Genomic DNA, 7601 nt, shown 5'->3' with positions numbered 1-7601 from the left:
GTACATTTTAGCTGGAGCATTTATCTTGTGACTAGTGTAAGTTGGATCCACTGAACTTATCTAATGTGTGGAACATATTAAGGACCACTTTTGTGAATTATATTATTCTAATGATGCAGTTGTTTTTAGTTGTGTACACTTTTATTCAATATCACAACATTATGTTTATAACAGCAAACAAAAAAAATTTCATCCATTCAATCTAAATAACATAAGATACACTTTTTATAACTGTTCTGTTTACAGCCAACAATGACCACTTATCAGTAAACTTTACCACATAGCACTGCAACTATTAGGATTACACAACAACAAAAAAACATCATCTGCATCTTGGTCTGCTTCTTCATGTTTTCTTCCAACTTTCGAAGTTCTTCCTGGACCGAATTCAACTCTACACAGATTCTTCCAACACAGTCATCAACTTTTCCAATCTCCACTTTTAACCTCTCTGTGTCAACACTAAGTCTATCAACCCTCCTTTCTTGTGCATTTTCACCCCTAATTTCACCCTCTAGCCAACTAGAGTGATACTGTGAAGACAACAAGCAAACATCGCCAACCTTCTTTTCTTCATCAACCCACTAAAAAAATTTGAATCTTCTACTTGGGCAAGACATGAACCTTCTATTTGGATTCTTGGGTGTATTAGAACTTTTCAGAATCAGAGAGTCTCCACAGAAGCAACGACTCCTGCTCTGCTTCTGCTTCAACCGCTCACCTTTTATATCATCTTCATTATCAATCCACTCAAAAAAACTGCACCTTGGCACTCGTCCACAAGCTACATACCTCCTTCCATGGCTGGCCACTTCAAAAGAAGACAGAACTATAACTGCCTCCCCATAATAACACAAATGTCTTCTCTTATTGAGACTTCTTGCACTCGAATTTCTGGAAGAACGTTGAGTGGAATCGATGCAAGATGAGAAAATTTCAGCAACAAATAAGAAGAAAGGGAGAGAAGAGGAGAACGATGAATAGAATAGGATTCTGGAGTTTTAGGATGAGGGCAAGGATTATGCAGGGTAATACATAAAAAAAATAAAAAATTAAACTAAAATAAAAAATTGGTATAGGAACTCAATTGAAAGGAAAAAAATTATAGGGACCTAATTAAAAATTCGGCCAAACTATAAGAACCAATAGAGTAATTAAACTAAATATAAATACATATTAAAAATGAATTAAACTACACATGTATTTATATATAAATACATTAGTAATTGATTTTAATATATAAATAGTATTTTTATTTTTTTAATAGTTATGGAACTAATTAAACAAATTAATTACTTAAACTTAACCTGAATTAACTAATGGCTTGTCATTTGATTGCATTTCATTACCTTAGTAGATTTTTTTTCCCTAAAATGATTCTTGTTTATGTGAAGTTTAAAATTTTTCTTTTCATATTTTAATTTTTATCGACTAAAAAGGCCTATAGATTTGGCACCCGTAACTAGATAGAATGTGTTTGGTTTAATGTTAAAAATTTTAAATGCATATTTATTTTTTTAATTTTATTTTTTTGTTTGACTATTTTTTTCTATTCTAAATATGTGATTCTATAATTTAATTTACGACAACTAAAAGTTAAAAATTCTAGTTTTTATATTCACTTTTTTTGTTTGATCATTAATTAAAAAAATTATTTTTTATCTACTAATTCTACCCTTCATTATTTATATCATGAATTTTATTATTTTTTTATAATTTTTTTTCTAATACTCTCTATATATTATTATTTTTTATAAAATTTTTATTATTTTTTATTTATATAAATTTTTTATCACTCTTGTTATTTTTTTTAATGGAGCTTTCTATTTAGATATTATAATTCTATTAATTCCATTAAAAATATTAAATTAAATAAAAAAATAACATAAAAATAATATTAAAATCATAAGTAGTGAAAAATTATAAGTAAAAAAATACTAAAGAGTATTGATATTTAATTTATTATAATTTATTTTAATATAAATATCAATCATAAATTATATTAATACCAATTCATTTTTTTTCTTATGGGAAAGGGGACCTAAAACCCAATAGACACAAAGAAACTAATTGTTCATTACTCTAACAAACACAACATATCTTCTATCCGCATCCAGCGCTTGAACAAGGAAAGGAGGCGGGGCTGTGAAATGATGGAAGCCTACACATTATGGATTGCAATTCACTTCTAATTGAAATCAATTTTACAAAATTAATTTTATATAAATTTTATTTATAAACTTTAATTTAAACATATATAATCGTTAAATCAGTTAATATATATATATATATTACTAATTAAAAATAATTTTATAAAAAACATAAAATTTGAATTTTAATATATTTATTTTATATTTATTAAAATAAAGTATTTAATTATTTTATTAATAATAATCTTAACATGTTCTCTAAAAATACATGTTAACAATACCCTTTTAATAATTTCTTCGCATTAAGTGGAGCGAAATATTCACATTAATCCATAGTTATCATAACCGAATCGGTAATTAATCCAGTCATATGACCTCACCAACTCCCATATCTCCGTGTCGTACCATTTGTAGAAGTCATGAAAGCATTCCCAACGGGCACCCTGTGTCCACGTAACTCAAAGTGGTACGCCACGTCTTGCAGGTTGATAGTGGCCCCACCCCGCGACAGATGGAACATGTGAGTCTCCAGACGCCATCGCTCCACGAATGTCGTAATCAGGAAGTTGTCGAATATGAAATCTCTGAGAGGCACCACGTCACCGAATGCAATCTCCCTCAGACACAGGACGATGGCCTCGGGTGGTGAAAACTTGTGACTCACTCGCCGGAGCAAAAGCGGGCGAGGCCTTTGACAACAAAAAAATATTTCAAGATTATTAAAATTAGAAATTTGTGTAGGTCCATCAACATATCAAACTGTCTTCACTATTCTATACATTTGTTTAACAGAATTTTACACATAAATACTAACTGAATTTATATCGACACAACATTTTCTGTTAATATGTACTTACTTAACTAATAAATTTTTTCAGTACGTTACATGAAATTAAAATATTTAATAAAGTAATTAATAATCTAACTATCAAACTTTGACTTAGCTTAATGATCTAATTATCAAACTTGGATAGTTAGTAACTAAATTAATAAATTAACAAATGTGTGACCAAGAAACTAACGTCAACGGTCGGAAAACATCTACCCCAATATTTAAACTCTAAATAATTATGTACTTAACAACTTAATTACCAAAAAATAATAATCATATTCCTAGAATTATTAATTACTATCAGTAACATATTCTTAATGATACAGATTGTATTATAATTCTTGGCAAGTACCCTAACCATGGCTATACATTATGGAATTACATAAACCTCAAGTTAATAAAACTAACCGCAAAGTCAGCTGTCCCGGCGTAGTGCCATATCACGTTCAACCTATTGATGTCCCGATCACATGCATCTGCACGCACCATCTTTGTCTTATTCAATAATATAGTCAAAAAGGGATAGAAGAAAGGAGAAAGTAGTCGAAAGATTCGAACTGGGACCTAGAACCTTGTTGAAAATGATATCTATACATAGGCGTCCCCTAGCCTGTGTAAATGGGATAAGCTTGCACGTATCTCATTTACATTGTAAATGAGATATACACGTGTTAGGGGTATACATGGTCTAGTCTGACCCGAAGACCCGATCCAAGGCCAAACAATTTTGGAGCATGATGGTCCGGACCCGAAGTAGCCCGGGGCTGACCCGGGAAAAAGAAATAAAACCAGAGAGAGGGATGAAAACGGGACCGAGCCATGGCTCGGGTCACTCGGACCTGGCCCGATGACAATCATAATTAACAATGAAGAATGAACTAGGGCACACATTCATAGTTTCATACATCCATTAGCCTCACGTAGTCACGCCTCACAAGCCCTCTTCTACGCACCCTGCAACTGTGCCACAGTCCCCTCACAGCCCTTCCCCCTCAGGCCTTCACGGCACCGTCACCCACCTTCCCGTTGCAGCCCTTTCTGTGCCTCTCACCAACCGTCGCACTCTTTCCCTCTCAGCCCTCTCTATGTCTCTCACCAGCCACCATGACAGCGCCCATCACCACTCCCCATCCTCAAAGTCACGATGGTGGTGCACTGCTTCTCGCCTCCCCGTGATGACGTCCCTCGACGACTGCAAACGGCGACAGAGTTTCTGTGACCATTGAGACCTGAACAGTGACGACGACAACGACGACGACTGCTTCTGCCGCTGGTCTTCTTTTTCTTCTTCTTCTCTTCTCTGGCCCCTGCTCAAGCACAGATATATAATTAATGTTTCAAATTTCTAATTAAGGGTTTGATTATTGGAATTTTTTATTAGAAATTTTGATTATTGTTCTGATTAAGTGTTTATTATGCTTCCTTTTTTCAATATTTGATTATTGTTCTGATGAGGTGTTTATTGTTCTAATCAGAGTTTTGATTATTCTTCTGACTCTTGATTATTGAAACTTTTGATTAGGTGCAACTATGTTCTTCCTGTTTAAGTGTTTTGTTCTAATTATTACTAAAATTTTGATGTTTTGCTGATTATTGCTGAATTTGTTTAAGATATGAACAATGGGAGGAGGAGATAATTGTCTTTTTCCACCAATTACCGAAGAATACAAAACAATAGAAATTGAGGTTGAAAATCATGTTGCTCCTGCTCTCTACTGATTAATCGTTCTTGATATTTTTAAGTTAATTTTACTATGTGAATTGTGAAATAATGGTCGGAGATTTTCACATGCTAAAGGCTCAGTTTTTATCCGGTTTTTACCCAATTTTCACCTGGCCCGAAGGTGTGTAGGTTTCATCGGATCTAAGGCCAAGTTAAGGTCCAAAAGATAGGTGATAAACCCCAATTTTGTGCTAATCTTCTGTTGAATTTAGGGAATTTTATCAACTTATCTCACATTCGTTCAATGAAATAGCATGCTTTTGTAATTCTCCCTAATTTGAACGTAAGATTGAAAACATGCTTTTTAGGCGTTAAATTTGCCAATTTTAGTTCATTTTAATTCCATTTGATGCCTTGATATTTTTTTGAGTGATTTCAGACTTATAAGGCAAGGATTGGATGGAAAAAGTGAAGAGAAAAGCATGCAAAGACGAGAATTCATGAAAAAATGAGCATTTGGAGAATTCAAGGCCACGCGCACGCGTCATCCACGCGTACGCGTTAGGAGGAGATCTGCCAGCGACGCGCACGCGTCACCCACGCGTACGCATGAGGAGAAAATTTGCAAGGCGACACGCATGCGTCGACCACGTGCACGCGTGACGCTGATCACTTGACCTCATTAAAATGAAAATGCTGGGGACAATTTCTGAGCTTTTCAAGCCCAAATCCAACTCATTTTTGAGGCTATTTGATGCAGAATTCAAGATTGGACAAAAAGGGAGCAATTAGATTAGCTTAGGAGCACGCTTTAGGTAATTTTCTAGAAAGAGAAGCTCCCTCTTCTCTCTAGAATTATGGTAGAATTAGGTTAATTCCTCTTAGATATAGGGTTTAATTCTTGTTTTCATCTAGTTTTTTTTATTATTTCTTGTTCTTACATCTTTGTTCTTCTTAGTTCTCTTGTCAATTTCCCTTTTTATGCCTATTTTTAGTTTATGAACACTCTTGTCAATTTCAATTTCATTTAATGCAATTTGAGGTTTTATATTCTTTTCTTGCTTGTTTGAGTTGTTATTGTTGATTCCTTGCATTAGGTAGTTATAGATTTATTATTATTGCAATTTTATGACGCTTTCCTTTTATGCCTTCCAAGTGTTTGAAAAAAAATTCTTGGTTGGCCTTTAGAGTAGAATTTGAGCATTCTTGGTTTGGAAAGAGAAATTAGGCAATCTTGAGTCATTAATACCTAACCTATGTTGGTGATCTAGAGTTGTTAGTTAATAGTGTTTCCATTGACTCTAATCTCTTGCTAATTCAATTAGTGTGTTGATTAGGACTTTTGGATTGAGATTAACTATGCCTCTTTGACTTTCTTCCTATGTTGAAGATAACATTGTACCTTCTTCCGATGTTGAAGATGACTTAATAGGATTAGCTCTCGTTAATTATTGTATGATAATTAATGACTAGGATAGAAAGCCTATATTCTCAATCCTTGCCATGAATGCCTCTTTTTAGTAATTTCTTTCCTTAGTTGGTTGCTTTAAATGTTTTGCAATTTAATTTCTTGCACTTTAATCAACCCAACCCGTAAAACTCGTAACCAATAATTGAGTACTCGATTGTGATTCCTAGGGAGAACGACCCGAGACTAGTACTCTCAGTTATTTTCATTAGGTTGGACTTGTGACAACCAAAAATTAAACTTTGATTGAGTGTTACTTGTCGGTTTAGAACTATACTTGCAACGAAGTTATTTCCTCTATCTGAGAAGAAATTCTAAGCCGACGGGTTTTACTCTTTCAAGTTTTTGGCGCTGTTGCCAGGGAATTTCAATGTGTGCTTGTTATTGGTTATTGAATATATGTTAATATTGTAGATAGCTTATTTTTGGTTTGTTTGCTAGTTTTTGCTAGTTTTAGGATTTGCTTTTCTTTGTCTCTTGTTAGTTTTTGTTTTCATTTTCTCTTGCTACTATGAATTCTCACCATTTTGGCTATGAGTTCGGTTTAAACTATGTTGTAGGAAATGGAAGCATCAATGAAGATTTGTATCAAGGATTTGGGAATTAAATGCGGGAGGAGCCTCAAGCATATGGACAACCTTCTTGGCAATACCCTCCTCTGGTTTCTTATGGGTATGATAAACCTCATTTTTAGAGTTTATCTTGTGTTGAAATTAGAGTATTTTGATAACCTTTTCTCACATTTAGCCAATGAATTAGCATAGTTTTGTAATCTCTCCCGTATTTGTGTTTGAATGTAAAAACATGCTTTTTAAGCCCTTAATTTGGTAATTTTAATTCATCCTTGATTCCATAAGATGCCTTGATGTGTTTGCTAGTAATCTCAAGTTAAAACAGGCTAGGCATGGATCAAAGGAGTAAGGAAGGAAGCATGCAAGTGGAGAGAAGCATAAAAAGCCAAAGAAGTAATCTCGGTCAAGGACGCGCACGCGCACAGGGCGCTCGCGCGCACATTGCGATATTGGCCAGGGACGCGTACACGTACCGTGCATGTCCGCGCCGAAGGCCACACATGAGTTTTAAACAGAAAATGTGCCCAGCAATTTCTGGGAAGCTGTGGGGCCCAGTTACAACCAATTTTGGCGCTAAAGTACTTTAAAGGACCAAGGATTGATGGGGATTGACACACTTAGAATCATTCATACACATTAGGACTTTAGATCTAGTTTAGAGATAGTTTTCTAGAGAGAGAAGCTCTCACTTCTCTCTAGAATTAGGATTAGATTTAGGTTAATCTCTCTTCTTAGATCTAGGTTTAATTCATGCTTTGATTCACCTTTCCTCTATCAATTCTTACTCCTCTCTTCCTCCTCTTTCTAGTTTTGTACTTTAATTCTTGTAATTCTTTACTTTGTTTTGGATATATCTTTGTTCTCTTATTTTCTTTCAATAATGCAATTTGAGGTAATTCATAATAATTGTGTTTTC

This window comes from Arachis hypogaea, chromosome 2 (genome assembly GCF_003086295.3).
Source record: "Arachis hypogaea cultivar Tifrunner chromosome 2, arahy.Tifrunner.gnm2.J5K5, whole genome shotgun sequence".
NCBI classification, from domain to species: domain Eukaryota; kingdom Viridiplantae; phylum Streptophyta; class Magnoliopsida; order Fabales; family Fabaceae; genus Arachis; species Arachis hypogaea.
The sequence above is the reverse complement of the archived record's forward strand: the minus strand, read 5'-3'. Positions refer to the sequence as shown.